General features: G+C 40.0%; 1 long non-coding RNA gene across 1 annotated transcript; it reads right to left on the bottom strand.

Moving 5' to 3' along the window:
- Positions 1 to 9454: 9454 nt before the first annotated feature.
- LOC121358250 lies at positions 9455 to 15716 on the bottom strand. Its single transcript, XR_005955848.1, has 3 exons — positions 15277 to 15716; positions 13138 to 13214; positions 9455 to 9675 (listed from the first exon to the last, which is right to left on the bottom strand). It is a non-coding gene; the product is annotated as an uncharacterized LOC121358250 (long non-coding RNA).
- Positions 15717 to 19302: the final 3586 nt, after the last annotated feature.

Genomic DNA, 19302 nt, shown 5'->3' with positions numbered 1-19302 from the left:
TGTTTTTCCTGGGTAATTAAAATCAAGTGGTCAGTTTAATGAGGAATGAGATATGGCACTCCTTTTAGTTTCAACTGTTCTTATTCAAATATTTGTTCAAATTTTAAAAAATGGGACATAGCTTTTTGTTTCAGAAGAAAAGAGAACTCTGAGGTTTCCAAAAGGACTGCCAGTAGTGCCACATTTTCTGGAAATTTGGCCCCTTATAGTTGTGTCTTACAAATATGATCTGATTTTTAAAGTATCTTGGCAAGAGGCCATTTGCCATCTTTAATCTGTATCCTGATATGTAATTTAAACACACCCAAATGTATGAAGCACTTCAGACAGGCTTTGCAAATGAAACCACAGGTACTGACAACATTTTTTGACTCTGAACTATGTATGCTGGGACAGAAGAAGTTAGTAGGTAAAGGGCCATTACCTGCAAACACATCTCTTGAAAAAAATATTGAAACTTGATTTTGAAAGACCATCCAAAACTCCCCACTTTGTGCAAATTATCTGAATTTACAGCCAAGTGTAGCACTGCTACAGACTTCAAGTTCCCTGAGGGTTATATCAGACAAACTCACTGAGAAAGCTGTTTGTGTAAAAAAAAAAAAAAAAAAAAAAAAGGAATTCTTTAAGAGAGGCATATGTTTCTCTCTCCCTCTTTTTTGTTGATTATCTGCAAATTATTTGCATCCTAACTATACATTGCAGAATTTACTTGGCGTAGCAGATTAGTGCACTGCTTCTCTGCAAACAGCACCCGTGGAGGAGCTTCAGTCACACACAGGACCTAGAAAACACAAGGGGCTTCAGAGAGGGCATCAGCTGCATTTCACACCAGTGTTGAGAGTGCTGTGGCTTGTACCGCAAGAAAGGGCTGAGGGAGCACAAACTGGGTTTCTTTCAGACAAAACAAGTATAGAAGTTGTGTTCTGCAGTCACACCTAATGTATTCAATTTGTTAATGTGCATCAAGTCCATGGGACCAGACTAGAATTAGTTTGAGGTAACCCCCAAAAAGATAGGCATTGCGGACATAAGGTCCTTAGCAAAAATTTTTCTCTATATCTGTTTATTCCTATGCACCAGCTACTTGCAAATATGGTCTAAGCCAAAGAGGCACATTGAAGGATGCAATAAAAAAAGTAGCTAGAGGAACTATATTTCCACAGGCATGCTATTATTTATCATTTGCACTGAAGCACTATTTAACAACCCTAAATCCCCCCATTGTGCAAGGTGTTAGATACTAACACAGAACAAGAAGATGGTTCCTTCCCCTGAAGAATTAAAACCTGGAAATATTTTGGGATGGAGCTTTACCTCACAATCCAGCCTGACATGTTCCCAGGTGCTGTTCTGGCATGAGAAAGCTGTAAAATCAGTCATGCAACTTAGCTCTGGGAAGGAGGTGGGACCGGGAAGAGGAGTGTAAAATTTCACAATGCTCACTTTTCCTTGTGTCTTCACTGGGTTGAAATGGATGGAAAAAAGCCAATAGCCAGCAGAAAGTGGAGGCTGGGGGAATACAGTACTGAACCGATATCCTGGCGATTTATGACCTTCCTGGGACACTATGAAGAATAAGTGAGTGACAGATTATCTGCTGCCCTGTGGGATAGCTCATTTGCTTTTGTTCAAGCAGCAGTTTTTCAGTAGAACTGTAGATCCAATATATTTCTCTGTTGAACTGAGCTACCTTACTGCTAAATAAATATGTCAGTCAGCAATGACACAAGTTAATTTCTCTGGTGGGAGGTGTTTGTCTCACTCCAAAAGGGAGCCTGAGAGGATGCACTGCGGAAGTTAGGAGGCAGGGAATGGGCAAATTAGAGAATGGGCAAAACAGAGAATGAGTCAACTGATGGTGGGGACACAGTGCGGAGCTACCTGGAGGTATTTGCATGCCACAGATGGACCTGTGTTTTCTGACTTATGTAGTATTTACTTAACTATTCTTTCCTTAAAGTTTGTACAAGATTATGGTTCCTTCACTGAGGTTAGTCCTTCTCTCCTGGGGTCTCATCAACTTTAAAAGCCTTTCCATAAAAAAACCTCAAAAACACTACAAAGAACAAACCATAAAACTCCTTATATTGACCCCCTTCACAGACATGTTTGACCTGATCCTTCATTTGCCTACACCTTAATGTTTCTTTTGTGAGATAACCTCTTCTGCATTAGAAGTCTGACCTTTTAAAACTGGACTAAGATGATGAGGCAGGACTGTCCAGCAGAGGATGGAGGAGGATGGTCTGGCATGCTCTGTCTGAGTGTAACAAGCACTTCCACTGGTTATACTTACATTTTAAATTATTTTTATTTGTACCATTGGGACTGTAAAGTTAATGTCTGCAGCAGAAATGGGAAGGCTACATGGCAGCTAATACTGCTAGTTTTTTTTCAAGAAACAATATTTCAGAAATCACAATTCTACTGGCTTGCTTCAATGTGAATTAACTGTGAATATTCACGATCAGGCATATTTTGCGGTCACAGACACAAAACATGGGGAGCAAAGCCCTGCACCCCATCTGACCTTGCAAGAGATCCAGTAACAACAAAAAGGAAGAGTAAAAAACCATTTCTCTCCCCAGTTCTGATTGCCTCAGTCTTGCCCTCTTAATAAGCATTTAAATAATGTAAATGTAAAGGGTGGTGCAGGAGAGAGAAGGGGGGGCGTGCACACAAACGTTTCTGACTCTTCTTTTTCCCCCGAACACTGATGCCATTGCATAATTATATGGGTTGGCTTGAAAGAATGAAACCCAGTTCAAAATGTATGAGTTCATTTTTATGTTCTACTGAGAAAATTTATTCAGTGTGACTGCTCAGTAGCGAGAGCAGTAAAACACCTTAATCCCTGGTTGAAGAAAGGTAATACCTTGACAGATGTGTGCCTCCTACTTTCCTTGCGGCCATGTTTCAACAACAAACCTTTATTTCTGCTTCTCGGCTGTAGCAGAAAAAAAAAAATGAGCGGAGCAATAAAGCAGTCAGACAAATCTCAGGAGCCAGGCGGCAATGCAATAGTAATGACAGATTTTTAATGTGGCAGGAGAGATTGACAGGAAAATGTCTTCAGAGCAAACGCACGCCAGATGGAATGAAAACGGTTTATTGGAGTATGGAGGTGCTGCTGAACTGAATAGAGGGCGGGTTTAAGGTGGGTGTTTTATCTGCTTCAAGTAAACAACAACAACCAAAAAAACCAAATTCCACTCACCAGGTATTGCCTTAGACCGGTCTTTGCACCAAGGGGATATTTTTTGTTTGTTTGTTTGTTTGTTTCTTTTTCTACAGTATTGCACTAGAGAAAAACTTTAAAGTCAAAAGTTCAGTCATTACATGCACTGCACAAAAGGAGAAGGCAAACTGGTTTGGTCTCAGCTTTTTTTTATTGTTTGCCTCTCTTCCCTCCTTTCCCCCACCCCTCCCCTTAATCTGAAGGAATTTCTCGCTCACTATGAACAGATAAAGATGTTTTGATGTGCTTTTAGATAAATCAGAATGACTTTTTTTTCAAAAAGAGAATGAGGAAGGGAAAAAAAATAATTCCAGCTGATAGAGTAGCTATCAAATCTAGGACAGAAGAAGAAGCCTACACTAAAAAACCTATAAAAGCCCATATAGCTGTTTCTATATCAAGAAGAACAACATCATTGTGTCTTTTTCAACTGAGTAAACTTAACTTGCATGCTCTTAGTAATGATAATAAAGTCAAATTCAGCCCTACATCTCACAAGAAAACATAACTATGAATTATTTCATACCCTCCATACAGAGCAAAGGCAGGAAAACAGCCATAAATGGGAAGAAACAGCACAAAAGAAAGGAAGAAAATACAACTCTAAACTGTGAATCTCCCTGACATCTTTTCATTATCAGCCTAGTCAATGAAGAATGCCACAAAGGAAAGCACGGCATCATATTATTGAAACATGATGGTTTGGGGTTTTTTTTTTGAAGGATGCACTTGTACATTCTCTGTGGATAGCTTTTTTTATTTAATTATATTTGCCATTATTAACTCTCTGTAATTGTGTTTTACATGCAGGGCTTGGATTAAGTGTTTTTCCTGTATCATATACACTTGTATCGCTCTTTTTACAGTTTTTTCAGGGCTTTTTTTCCTTATGCAAACACATCAGAGAGAAAATATTGAGTTACCTCCTTTATTTGTATTATACTTTAAACAAAACAAACCTTTTTATCTTTGACAACGTGCTTCTTTTTTGCTAAGGAATATTTATTTAGACAGTAAAAAGATGTTATGGTTCTTTCCACTAGTAGAAGCGTATGCACTGAATATGCTCCAATGTAATTTGCAGAAAGTGAGGAAAACACTCTGGAAAAGTAAGCAGGGAGTTTTGCCATGTCGTTTCATCTGATAACTACAATACTACGATAACAAAGCTTTAGGCAATATGCTTAAAACTGACAGGAAAAGTAACAGGCAAGGTCTTATAATGATCCATTTATATTACATATTTTATAAATTTACTGATTGCTCAGAAAATATGTCTTTTTTTTTCATGTTTTGTCTTGTTCAGGATCCTGCTATAAAGTTCTATTTAACTCTCCTTTTGTATTAATCCTGACAGAGCTATAAAATTTGCTTGTATGATTCTTATGGTCTTTGGGGTTTTGTTTCAATTTCCTTTGCATTTGGCTATATATTGGCATACAAGCTGTTCCTCACGATGCAAGAGAAAATACTTTTATATTTAAAAAACCTTTAACTGGTTAAGTCATTTGTCCGTATAAAGAACCACACAATAAGATAACACAGAAAAACCAAGTAATGAAGGTCTTGTAAGTGATATTGTGTATACTATTTCCTTGCACTCAAATGTAACTCGATTATCAGTGAATGTAACTTTTTTTGGGTGGATTGAAGATGTTTTGTAAGTCAGTGCTGCAAAGGATATTACATCACTAGGAGCTGTTTTTTAGAAAATAAAAAAATCCAACAGAATTTTCAGTTTATTTTAGAATCTATTTTACTAGCTTTAAATACTCTCCAAAATTAAACTCAGAATTAATATTAAAGCAATGTTGAAAATAAAACTTGACACAACAGGATGTGATGGCTGCCGTTCTGTCCTTAAACCACCTTTTTGCAACACACATAATACAGAATATTAATCAGTGTTTTAAGGCTGTGGCAGTTCCTAGAGACACAATGACAACTTAGGGACAGAACATCCAGCTTAACTGTGAATAGCATTGCCTTATTCTGCACCAGAATCTTCATATCGTTTAAAAATAGATTTTACTGTGTCATCAGCTCCATTCTGGTATCACTAGTAAACTGCACTAGGTATAAAAGCTGCAGAGGAAATTGTACCAGCACAGACACCAAAGTTGCTATTGGTAGTGTGCAATAGCTTGAGTTTTCATTTCACAAGACTGAATACTTTCAACCTCAAAATTTTTTTTTATTTCTAAAATCATACCAAGTATGTCAGCATGCTCGCATGCACCCCCGCACTGTGGAATTTTGATAATGTATGTCCTAACCGCTTAATTGATTGATTAGCTTACTGCAGCTTTCTGAGGCACCAAATTTATCTTTAATAGCCGGAGTCAGGCACGGCAGGCAATCGAGGGGGGGGTCCCTTGGCGTCGATTTGCTCTTAACTGGAAAGTCATTACCACTTAATACATGTAGATTGTGTTGAAAGAAAATTATGTGTAATGAAATGAGGGAAAAATTAGTGGAGTGTTATGGGCGAAAGCAGATGTTACGGAGGAATTATGCTAGCAGAGATAATCACCTTCGCTAGCATTGTGTGTGCTGGGGTGTTAACTCAGGGAGAGAGTTGGAGAGAGAGCTAAATAAATGCACTGATTTACACAGATCCACTTTTCAAACTACAGTATATGACTAGTACACACATCTACAAACACATCCATATATATACACACACATATAGACATGCTCAGGGCTGAACTTTTATATTTCTGAAGCTTTTTTTAGCTGTTTTCTAGCTACTCACACTATATTCAGAAGTCCTAGCTGGAAGCACAGGGAAGTAGCTGTCGATTTGCATAGTATTGTGAAGATGAGAATAATATCCAAGGGCAGAAGTACTCATATAAGCATTAAGATGAAACCTTGTATGCTTCAAACTCTGGACAACCTCTCCTGAGAGAAAACTGATGAATTTGAGAGCGGTCTTTGAGGGCAGCACCAGACATTCTCAAAACTATAAAATTGAAATAAATAGCAGATAGTTGCAAAAAAATTATAGAGACATAGAATGTTGTGCCTTTAGTTAAACAGCCTGTAAATAAAGAAGATAGAAGAAAAAAAAGAAAAAAATGAAGTCTTTCTTTTGATGCAAGTTAGGAATATGTTTTAAGGTAGTAGTTTTGCAGACAGGCAATAATGATAATGCTCAGAATCAGGACAAGGGAGAGAAGAAACATGTCACAGATTTTATTTTGAATGCATTTTAAAATTCTGTAAATTAATATTTCACCTGTGGGCATCTCCCTGTCTTTTTCCAGCCATGACTGATATATATGCTTGATTATATTTCTTATATTCCAGCATGCAAGGTCACTATTAATTTTTATCTTGGGTTTATGTATTTCATATAACATGTGTTTGGATTTAGAATTATCTCTGCTTTATCACCCATTTCATAATAAAAATGTGGTCTCAGAAAGATATTAGTTTGCAAAATTCACTATCAAAACCATTGATAATTAGGGTTTCCTCACATATCATTCTGTTCCTTCGCTATTAAATGAGGCTTTTATGAGTATAGTTATTGCTGGTGATAATAACACAAATTTTAAAAATTAAAAAAAAAACAAAACCAAGCAACAAAAAAACCCCTCAAGGTTTTGTATTCCCTGTATTACCATTCAGAGACAGGAGGTTAGCAAAAAGACTGTCAATTTTCTGTCACTATATTAATGAGTTAAAAGAAGTGCAGCCAGCCCCTCATGAATCAATTGGAAAACTATGATGAATGTTTCAATAATTAAGAGAATAATTAAATTGCTGAATGTAAGATGGCACTAAATGAAATAGCTTTCGTAACAGCAGCACATTGCTGTTTATAAATCCAAAGAGCCCCGTTTCACCAGCGCTGAGTCCGGCTCGGATTTATCTGTGTGTCTTGGACAGGCTGTGGGCCCAATCCTGCAGAAGCCCACCCTGCAGCCAAGGTACCTCCTGCCTTAGCCCTGCCTGAGGGCAATAATGGTGTGTGCAGAGCTGAGCAGGGGCAGGGATCTGCTGCTCCATCAGAGCCCCTCGGTGCCCCTCCAGCGTCCCCAGCCGCGCGCTGCACGTGGCCACCGTGGCGGTGCCCGGGCGATAAGCAGCTAAACTCACACAGATAACGAAGGCAGGGAATCCGCAGCCACAGCTGACACCCTGACGGCAGCATGCATGATGCTGGTGGAAATGCTTTTAAAAGGTGATATGTGTTAAAGGTGAACCGTAAAGCTGGAGTGAAAATTATGTTAAGTTCAGAAATATGTTCTGAATCTCGCAACTATCAGGCAAGTTTTACAGGAGCTTTCAAAATTCTCTTTTCTCCTGTACAATAATCTGGCAGTTTCTCCTTTGATAAGGACATTCCCAAACATAACTTCGTGTGATATCACACATATCAGAATCTAGGATGCTAAAAAATGAGAAATCCTAAAAAATTGTCTTTAAAACCAAGGTATCTCAGAGCAATGCACATAGTTTAAAAAAATATTATTTGGAGAGAAAACTGTAAACCATTCCCTAGTCTTGAAAACTTTTATAAGTCCTGGTGGGGAGGAGGAGATGGTGGACAATAGGTGAAGTAATTAACTAGTATATAGCTGTATTTTGTTTTGAAAGCATGTCACAGATTAGTTTGTTGGTTTTTTTCCTGCTGGAATATCAGCATCTTTAAGCAGAAGTCACAAATAAGGTAGGGCCATTTCAGGTGCAAAATTCAACCTAATGCATTTTGTTTTCCTGCCTATGAAGGTTCTGAAGTGCTTTTTACTGCCCTGTCTTTCTCACCTCCCTGTTTCACTGTTTGTTTGGTTTTTTTCCTTTTTCTCTCTATCCCCACTCGCTTCTGTTCACATACCTCCTTCTGTTTCACCATGCACCCATCTTCCACCAGTTCCTAGCTCTCCCTGCAGTGGGGGCAGGTTTTATTTGCTTGTAGGAGAAGTTTGTGGAAGGAAAATTTCTACTCAGTTCTGAGTTAGCCCCCTTTGGAGCTCAATCATAATGTCAGGCACAATTTCACCATCTTCTTCATCTCTTATGTTGCTGAATTTATTCTTCCTGTCTCCTTCAGTAGTGTATTCCTGCACAGTCAGAAAATCATCACTGATACACATATTTCACATTTGCCTTCATTCCTTTCCCACCTCTCTTCTGCCGCACAGAGGCACCTCAGACACTCCCCTGAACCCCATGCCCCCAATATGTTTCTTTTCCATTTTCCTCTTCCACCTTCAATGCCTCTTTCCTACTCATCACATAAATATATGTTCTGGGGTATTTCAAAACCCAGCATTATGTACTTGGAACACTAGTGATTTGAGGTGAAATGGAGAATAAATATAGCCATAATATGCTTTAAAATAGGTGAATTAGTTGAGCAGGAGACTTTTAATGCCACATGGGTGGTCAGTAAAAAAGTAACAATTACCATGAGATGGAATTTGATATACCACAGTTATTTGCTACTCTAGAGATAGAGCAGTACCATGGTAACCTAGACTCCACTGTGTGGCAAGTGTTGTTAATTGTATAGATTTTTAATGGGGATAATTGTACTTCTCTTGTCTGAAATCAATTTTTACTGGCAGTGACCAATGCCCAGAAGGATATTCTCAAAAGGATGTTTCATGACCTACAGTTTGTACACCTCATATTTCTTGCTTATAGTGATAAAATTTCACCCCATCAGTGGAAGGGTGTACATTTTTACCTTCTGATAAATGCTGATAAGAAATTAAAATATTAAAATTCAGATGGATAGATAATAATTTTCACCGTAGGTTAAGGAATGCTACATATTGATAGGCCAAGCCCAGAGAAAGGAAATTATCCTGTTTGTATTTGATAATTAATTAGATAACTTAATTTTCAAGTATTGTTATTACAGCTTCTTTCTTTAGTGTGGAATCTAGTTTTTACTGAAATATCCAGGTCTATAATTACGGCGGATGGAAATTTTCTTTGGCAAAATCTACTAGCAGTGGATATTGCTTTGCCAGAATTTAACATTCAGGTCAGAGGTTCTCTGCTGTATGGCTCTGTTTCAGGTGAATATTCAAGTCTGAGAAAAAGATTAGGGAAAATATGTTGTTAACAGTGTTTAAAAATAAATATACCTCTCAGCTGCTTCCTTAACAGCTCTTCAATATGAAAATGAGTCTCAAAAACTGGTCAAACTTCAAGCTGCTGGAAAAAACCCAACAACATTTATTTATGCTCATTGGAGGCTTGTTATGTTTGTCAGAGTGTCCATGCTCAACCAGGTTGCACAGTTACACCACATTTCCTAAGATATGCAGCCCCATCACTTGAGCAGGACTTTGCCCCTGCTTGCTGGAGTTGGCTGGATCTCTGGATATTAATAGAGACCATCTCTCTCCCCTGGTTCTGATGGAGCCCAAAGGACATGCAGCAGGAGGAAAAAGCTTCATACAGGAAGTCACCTAAAGATGGGAAAGAAAGGGTGTAAGGAACCTGGGCATGGAGAGCTCTGAGTGGGGGGTGGTGGGCAGAGCTTGTGCTTGACAACAAAAAAGCCACTTAGGACAGGGAGATAATAAGCACACACTTATTGATAGGTGTACATGCTCATCTTTAAAAATTATGGAAAAAAACTGAAAAAATTATGTTGGTCCAGAAAATGATGTATGAAATTGGCCACAAAATTTAGAAACATGGCAACATTTAGATTCTGATTAAGGAGGAACATGTGGTATGGACACTATCCCCAGCTTTGAGGAGAATAACTAAATGAGCAGGAGTTGGATATAAGATTACACAAGTGTAAGAAATGTGACGAAAGGTGTGAATGAGTGCTACCTGAAGGGAGGTAAGAAAAGGAGAAAAATATTACATATTGGAAGGAAGAGGAAATCTCTTCCATCCACCTCTATTAAGCCTAAACAAAAATAACTAGTCCTGAGTTCTGATTTCACTGCACTGTTTAACAAAGTAATTGTAACTTCCATTCAAATAGTTTTCCATCCCATGCACAGTAACAAGTTATGCAGAGGGTAACTGCCTTCCACCACTTCTGTGTGAAGATCAGAACAAACAATGCTATTTTTGCTTGTTCAATTCCTATATTTCCAAAACATAATGGAAATGCAGCTATGAAATTTAAAGTAAGCAGTGACATTCTGAATTTCACCACTCAAAAACTGCAAAATACCTGGATTAAAGCTGCTATGGCAGTTGCTATTGATTACAATCCATCCCTGTTCCTGAGAGTGGAGTTCCAGTTTGCCTAACCAGTGTAAATGAAACATAAATTTTATGGATAAAATCCCAATCTGGCAGAATTAATCGGAAGGTTTTCAGATTTTCTATTGATTAGATAGGGAATTTATTCACTAATTTTAACAGCCCTGTTTCATTAACTACCAAAAATTTATGAGCAAAACAAGTACTAGGACTACATCCAAAGGACTGCGCTTCACTTCTTATCCCTTTGAAATGAAAAAGCAATAATGCATGCTGAAGTGTTCACAATTGTACACTTCTGTTCCCTCATACTGTTCATCTCCCAGTCCAAAAGAAACTTTGCAGAAAGACCCAGATCTCTCAGCAAGTAAGCAAAGTCACCCATCCAGTGCCCTGTGCACAAGAAATACTGCACAATATAAATGTTTTGGACAATAATTTTTTTTGTCTCACAAACTGCACAGTAGAGTTTTAGAAATTAGAGAGTAGAGTAGAAAAATGTGATGATTTTTCACATCTTTGTTCTAGTTGCCCAGATGAAGAAAGGGAACTATCTGACTTTTGCTAGAAAACCATTGACATTTTAGTGAGGATTAGTTAATTTATGCTGTAGTAACAGTCTGCAACTACAGTGAGGTTCTTGAGGATAGCCTTGCAGCTAGGAGGTGAAATTCACACTAAAGGTGCATCTTTCTCATCTCAGTTTTTATGCTCCATTATATATTTTCTATTATAATGTGGAGTGGAGGATCACAGAATAGAAAGCTGATGCATTTTAACAGGAAATGTTTGCTTTCAAAGAAGTATACCTCTCTTTACAGAAAGCCTGGGTAGAGTTTCAAAAGTATTTTTGTCCCTATAGCATCATATTATCTTTTATATTTTTTAATTGAATCCTCATCCTGGAGGCAATAGGTGCTGAACAAACTAGACCTCCCAGGTACAACTGCAGTGTATTAAGTCTGGGCTTGAAAAATAGGAGATAGTTATTTGGTGCTCAAAGATATTTACTTTAAATCTGTGGGGGGTTTTTTGTTGCTTTGGGTTTTTAGCTTTTTTTTTTGGTTGGTTGGTTGGTTTTTTTGTTGTTTTGTTTGGGTTTTTTTTTTTTTTTTTTTTGTGGGGATAAGGGGAAGGAGAAGTTTGCTATTATTTCCTTCCCACAGCTACTTCATCAGAATAGAGAAGCACAGGATGAAATGAATGGAAAGCAGAGAGTTGACAATATTTTTCACAGACTCTACTATAGCTGGCTAAATGATATTAAAAAAAACCCCTGCCTTTGATGGAATTCGGAAATAGATTGCTATCAACCATTGTTCATTTACTGGAATTTGCAAATGGATTCCTCTCACCCATACTGTCTTCTAGTTGTGTTTGCTTTCTAGGGACATTTGTAGGATTCAATTACTATTGTGGCTATTCACTGAGAATTTCAGAACAGCATGCACAAGTATTGATGGAAACTGGGTATTAGATTCACACACATGAATATGGGCACACTCAACACATTGGAAAAATAAATCAACACCATGTGACTCATCAAAGCAGTCATATCTAACAAAGCTCAAGAAGTGATTGGGGAATGTTCACAGAGAAGTGTTCCTGAGCAATTAGAAGTACTTAGAGAGGAAAAAGGATCTCTTTGAATTCTTTTGCATAATAAACTCAAGGAAACCTCAGTCTGCCCATGGAGATCCCATAGGCAGAAAAAGGGCTAAACTTACTGACTAAACTATTCATTGTGAATTATTCCCTCTGCTCTAATGTCTGCACGGCATGGAAGCATGGTGCCAGCACTGCTACACACTGTAATTTTACTCTTCTAGGAATAAAGTGGGAATATACTGCTGGGCATGTTAAAGCACTCTGCAGAGGACATTATATATATTTTCTACATGTGACCTGCCTTTGATTTTTGTGTTGAAAATGGAGTTATCTACCTTCAGAGGGAAAATATTAGCCCTCAGACAGTGAAATAGGATGATATTTTTTACTTTATTTCTGTAAAGTGGTATTTGGTGCAAAAACTATATAAGACTGAAATGTAGAGTTTGAGAAGTCAGAGGTCAACACGGCAAAATTTGGCCAGATAGTTTTTACATTTTTGGGCTGACCATGAGTTAACAGCTACTGATTCCTTTAGCAAATTCCTGCCTAATTGTTATTTTTCCTTTATTAAATTGTCCTTTATAAGGACATCTGTTCTGTTCTTTGCCAAGGTGTAAGATACAATCATATCTTAGAATTTGTAAAGTAGTTTGGACAACACAATAATAAATCTATTCTGATGATGAATCCTACAAAGGAGACATTGTCCATCCCCCACCCAGCTTAGCACATCTCACTGTCAGGATATTTTTCCTAACACTGTGACTCTGCCTCTCTTCTGCTGAAGTATTTCCTATAATTCATCCCTTTTTCCAGCCCAGATCACTCCAGTTTCTTCACCTCCTTGGGACAACTGCATTGCTCCCTAATGGCAAGTGAGAACCACCCCTGCTCTGAGGACCAAGGTTTTGATGGGTGGCTGAGTACCAGGGAAAGTATTTGTTGCCACTAAGGGGTCCAAGAAAATTACCTCCTGAGTTACAATCTGAGCTACCCCACCCTGAATTAAGGACAGTTTAAATGCTAATTCAAAGACATGCTTTACATGAGGATAGTCACAGGAATTCCACTCCCAGGGAGGAAAACTTTACCTTTCCAGATCTTTTCAGCATCTAGAAGTATATGAGACTGCTGTTCTGAGCTGTCTTGCAATGGGGCAAATTGCTGTCTGGAGAGGTAAAAAAAAATCAGTTTCCATAGCCTGGGGAAGAAGTTTTCATAGCCTGGGGATGACAACTCAAATCTAGACAGCAAGATCTAAAGGGGTCTTTTAATATAACAGTGATATATTTTGTAAAGGTTGGAAAAACAGAGACTTGATTTGTAGAAATTAAATCTGGAAGAGAAACTGTGAAGAGCAGGAATGGTGCTAATAGTCTCCAGCATTGTGCCACAGAGAAATAATTCTGTACAATTGTGGAGAAACAATGGCTCAAAGAGGTCACATTTTTGCTGTCCTGGGCTTATGACCAGGCATCTGCACACTGGTATGAGTGGATAGTCTGAGAATAAAGGACTGGACAGAAGGCAGCAACCAAAGATAAAGAGATAAATGCTAGGGAGCCATCAGCTTTGTGACAGTTGCTGCGACTGAATTAAATCATAGAGGAGTAAAACTCAGCAGGAGATGGGGAAGCATTGACAGAAAGTGGGAAGGCAGAGAGAATACTGAAGAAATTATTGGAACACTGGAAAACAAAACAACCAAGCATCAAGTTGTGGAAACCCATGGTGGGGAAAGGGAGAGTTGTGGGAGATGGGATGATTTGCTCTCATCTTCTAAGGGCTCCACATTCCCATGAATGCTTATAGCTTTGCATAAATTCACACACAAAACATAAGGAGCAGATTAAGCTGAACTGGAAAGGAACCACATTGTGGGGATGTAATAATTAAAGGCAGTTGCTGGGCAGCTGAAGTGTAGGGGAGATTGATTATAAATAGACAGAGATAGGTTTGCTGGAGTGGCTAACATGACAGTGATCCTGACGGAATGGACAGCAGCTGCAGGCAAGTCCAGGACAGGGAAGGTACTAGTCCTCTTGCCCCACTCACCACAGGCAATAGCCCCAGCCCACTTTGAATCTCAAAACAGAAAGGAGGGAGTGAAAAAGCCATAAACTGTGTATCTCTGAAGACAAAATAATCTGTGGCTGTGTACATTGTTTGTGATATTGAGAATGACATCCTGACTCACACTCCTTAGCAGCTTTATCAGTATAACCATCAGGGCTTTGGCCATTATAGGGTAAAGCTAGCATCACCCTGGGTAGCATCAGAAGAGACTGCTACCAGGAGGACCACCACTATTATTACTAGCTGCAATAAAAAAAGCACTTCTTAAAATGTTTTTTCTACCTAATTGTCAAAACTGAATAATATTATCAGCTTTTTTTATCCTTTGAGTATTTTTCTAATAAGAAAGCGCAGAGATGCACTGCAAATAAAAGCAGAAGATTCGAGGATGCAAAGCAATCATGCAAAATGACTTTCATATCAGTTTGATAAGCAGCTGAAATTTAATAACTACATCTCTCCTATGGTGCTGGATGAAAGTTTAATACTTTATGCTTTTGCTTCTTTCTTCCGCACGATGCTTATTCAGAATCATAACTTTTCCTTTTATAGTCACAGCAATGCTTAGGTGCGGTGGATTAATCGAAGCCTTACGAGACTCCAGTACAGTCCAGACTATAGTGACTTATAATCAAACCCTAGGAGAAGACTGTCAGGGGTCATAAGGGAAATGAGCAGAGATCCAAATGTAAAAGTAATATTTACCAAGGATAATGCACACAGATCTTACTGCCCCAGTAGGCAAGATGGAAGGCCAGTCTTTTACAACCCAGCTCCAAGAGATGCTGGATGCTGGAGATGCAAAAGAAAGAGGAAGGTAAAAATGCCTCTCAGAATTTGGCTCACAGATTTTGGCTTAAAATGTGATTCAAAACTCCAGGAATGTGAGGCAAGATACTAAAGATACTAAATCGATAAAGTTCAGCTACCAACAAACAATTACAACACCGGAGGAAAAAAACCCCAAAAAACAAAAAAACACCCAAAACAAACAAACAAGCAAACAAAAAAACCCCAAGCAAAACAAAACACTAAAATCCCCCAAAAACCAGCACCCTCCCTTCTCATTTGCAAACCCGTGCTGGCAGCATTCAGTGCAGAGGCTTTTCTACCTGTAGGTGACAGAGCCCCCAGCCCGGTGTCAACTGCCCTACCTTGGAAACCAGCACGGGGCTAAAACAGCTGCACCGGGGACCTCTGAGCCCTGCCCGACAGGCTTTTCCGCTGTCAGCTTGTGCTAGGAAGGGTCACATGGACACAGGGTCACGGCCAGGCGGGCGTGGGTCAGGGGGAATCAGGGAGCCAGGTGAGGCGAGGTGGCCAGGGGCAGGTGAGCAGGCGGGGGGCTGGCAGGGGCAGAGGACGGGGCAGAAAACAGGGGGAGGGGGCAGAGTGAGAGCAGAGAGCAAGCAGGGTCCTGTCAGATAGGGACAGGGGCTGGGGAAGGAGGCAGACGGGCTGGGGCAGGAGCAGGGACAAGGGCTGGGCAGGAGCTGGGGCAACGACAAGGGCAGAAGGAGGGGCAGGAGCTGGAGCAGTGGCAGGAAAAAGTGTAGAGGCAGGGACAAGGGCAAGGGCAGGGACAAGGGCAGAAGCAGGGGCAGGGGCAAGAACAAGGGCAGTGGCAATACCAAGGGCAGGCACAGGGACAAGGGCAGGGGCAGGGACAGGGGCAGGGGCAGGAGCTGGGGCGGGGACAGGGACAAAGGCAGGGACAGGAGCTGAGGTAGTGGCAGTGTCAGGGACAAGGGCAGTGGCACCGACAAGGGCAGTGGCAGGGACAAAGGCAGGGACAGGGACAGGGGCAGGACCTGGGGCAGGGGCAGGGGCAAGGGCAGGGGCAGGGGCAAGGGCAGGGGCAGGGGCAAGGGCAGGGGCAGGGGCAAGGGCAGGGGCAGGGGCAAGGGCAGGGGCAGGGGCAAGGGCAGGGGCAGGGGCAAGGGCAGGGGCAGGGGCAAGGGCAGGGGCAGGGGCAAGGGCAGGGGCAGGGGCAAGGGCAGGGGCAGGGGCAAGGGCAAGGGCAGTGGCAGGGACAAGGGCAGGGGCAGGGTCAAGGGCAGGGGCAGGAGCTGGGACAGGGAGCAGGGACAAGGGCAGGGGCAGGGGGCGAGGTGCCGCCTGCTCCGCTGCAGCAGCGCCCCCTTCTGCCGGCTGGCGAGGCCGCAGCCGCGCTCGGCGCTGCGGGCAGCTGCGCATCCCTCGCATCCCGCGGGCTGGGAGGGAGGCTCGAGACACAGGGGAAATGTAGAGCGTGGCTGGGAATTAGAAAAGAGGACTTAAAAATCAAAAAACTAGAAGACAGTCGTTTGCAGGCAGATGCTAGGAAGTCTCCGGATTCACTGGTGGACGGGTGCGTGGCTTCAGTTTCCAGCCTGTGTGTGTGTGTGTGCTGCAAAAACAGATAATAAAAAGAATACAAATGAAAGAACATCTGATGTAGTCATCAGATCTAACTACAGCACTTTAATATGAATTGCAGCTCCAGATGTTGTCTTAAGAAAATGAATCAATTAGACAAATGAGGAATTTCTTCCTAAATCATAACAGGAGAAAAAGTCCAGTAGCTGCAGACTATTGTATAAATGTCCTAATGGCTTTCATTCTTCTCATATACCTGTCAGCTTTACTACAAGGCTTCTCATCGTTTAAGTTGTTGTTTACCTTCCTGAATACTGGTTTGATTTGAAAAAGTGTTCTAAATGTTCAACACCTTTTACCCTGAAAATAATAATACATCAGCCTTTAGGAGTTGAACCCAGCAGAAACTGGTGTCACTATTCATAAAATAATTGAGTTTACACAAAAAGTGATTTCTGTAATAGCCCCCTTTTTACAAGTATGTACATTTTATTTAAAATTACTGACTCAAAAAGCAAGGTAGGAAAAAATCACCTCCAACAACTTCCTGTAATTGCGAATTATTGTGAGGGAAACAGAAGGAAAAGATTTTGAAATTATGAGCCATTATGCTTGAGAGAGAGAGGGAGTAAGTGAGAGAGAGGGAGAGGGGGAGAGAGAGGCAGTGGGAAAAAAAGACATCTCGGCTTCATGAAACACAGCTGACAAGCTCGACTAAATTACCCCCGGACCATTACAAAAATCACTTAATTGCCAACCATTTTGTTAGGTCAATTGACTCTAATTGAAAAAATAACAAAAAGCTTATTATGCTGCAAATGCGGCCGTGGAAAATGAGTCTTCTGTTAGGAGGAAACAATAATTCTAAATTTCAGCTGCTGCTAACACTACAAAGTTCAGTGTTTTCTTCTGATAGAATCTACTGTGCAGGGGAAAGTGAATATGCTGCAATTGATTGATATTTCTTTTAATGCTGCCCCCTCTTCCTTCTTCATACTCACAGCCCCTTCAGTCGACCCACCCACCCCGCTCAGTTTTATTTCCCTTCCTTGTTGCCTCGTGGCTCTCTTTTCCGTGGCAGGGTTGATGTCAGTTTTTGTTCCTAAGGCATTTGTGGTTTGGGGGTGTTTGAGGCTGCTGTGACTCCTCTTTTCAGCTTGTTCACAATAACCTCAAAACCCAGGTGAGGGCTTAGGAGAAGCACCTTGCTAAAACCTCCTAGCCCCCTTCGCTTTCCTCTTTTCCTCGCACACTGTAATTTTCTTTAAAGCCTGATAAGAGAGAATTGTTTACATATTTTCACAAAAAAAAAAAAAAAAAAAAAAAAAAAAAAAAAAAAAACAAAAAAAAACCTTAAAAAGAGTCTCCCCAATGTAAATTAAAAAGCACAAACCCTGACTGGTAAATAGGATTCTAATTACTTATAATGATCAAATTTTTAGGAGTGTGTGCATGAGTTTGTTCATTTCTAAAGAAGATAAACTGTCTGGAGCTCCACTATTGTCCCAAATGCAGATTTGAATACTGGAGGTTCATAATGGGATTGATTCTACTCTGTGAAAAGTAATTATTTGTCCATAAAACCAGGAGGCTGCAGAAATGAACTCAGATGGCAACAGCCTTTTGTTCAGCTCCTTTGCAGTGAAGAGGTAGGGAATGGAAGAAACTTCTCAGTAGCCACGGTGCATGATTAAATATTTCCATAATCATGTCTATATGTTTGCTTCTTGCACTGTGTTCAGAATTTTTTTTTCTGATTTTATCATTTCAGGGAAACTGCCTGACTGCATTGCACTTTTACAAGGCCTAAAACTCTTGAGCCAACTGCAGTGAAATGGTGAACAAAAACCTATGTAATACAGCAGGATGTTCCTTCACAGTATTTTAGAAAAAAGAAAAAAAAAAAAAAAAAGCAAAAAACTTTGTGTATGTGTATGCTTTTGCTTTGCCTTTTATAGCTACAGTAGATCTTCCAGTGCTTTTACAAAGCAGTGAGTTAAATACTGGTGGCGTGGTGCCTGTGTAGGCAAACGGCACAGCCATTAGTGCTCAGCATACGTTTTTATTGTTTCTTTATATAGAACCCAATATCACTTACACAGAGGGGGATACAACAAATATATCAGACCATGAAGCACACATATGTGCTGTTTCTTTCTGAGCATCCGCAGCTGTATATAATCAACGGAACATTCCTTTGGAGTGCACCACAGGTCAGCAGGAACCTTGACACACAGCTGAATTTATGAGTGATCACATTGTTTTAAATATGCATCACTTAGATTTCTACAGGTGTTTAAAGATTTGCCTCAACATTCCCTTTTTTCCCTTTTTTTTGTTCCTTTTGTGAAAGGCGTGCACATGGAAAACAGAGATTGTATAATTAAGGCTTCCATTTGGATGCTAAAATTGATATAATTCACCATAACTGACAACAGAGAATATTATATCATCTCTAAGAAAAAAAACCCACTCAAAATGCTAAAAAAAAAAGAAACTTGCCTGAGTGAAATATTGCTTCTAATCAGGGACCAGAAAACCTCGAAATTCACCAAGCCTTGCTGAATGTGGGGGAAATTAGGAAAAAAAAAATCTATTTTTATACTTCAAAATACATGTCAGTAATTTTGTCTAAAAGTATAAATCAAAAATAAAAACAAACAACACATTAGAGAAACCCTGTTTGAAACATGTGACTTAAAATAAAACAAGCATTATTAATTATCTGCTTCCTTTATAGTAGGAAAGATATAAAATTAAATAGATAAAATCTTAAGAGAAACCAATGTGCATGTATTGAGAAAAGACAATGAAGCTTCACA

Source organism: Pyrgilauda ruficollis, unplaced genomic scaffold (assembly GCF_017590135.1).
Source record: "Pyrgilauda ruficollis isolate IOZ18807 unplaced genomic scaffold, ASM1759013v1 scaffold38, whole genome shotgun sequence".
Taxonomy (NCBI): Eukaryota; Metazoa; Chordata; class Aves; order Passeriformes; family Passeridae; genus Pyrgilauda; species Pyrgilauda ruficollis.
Note: the sequence above shows the minus strand (reverse complement) of the source record. Positions and strands in the feature narration are given on the sequence as shown.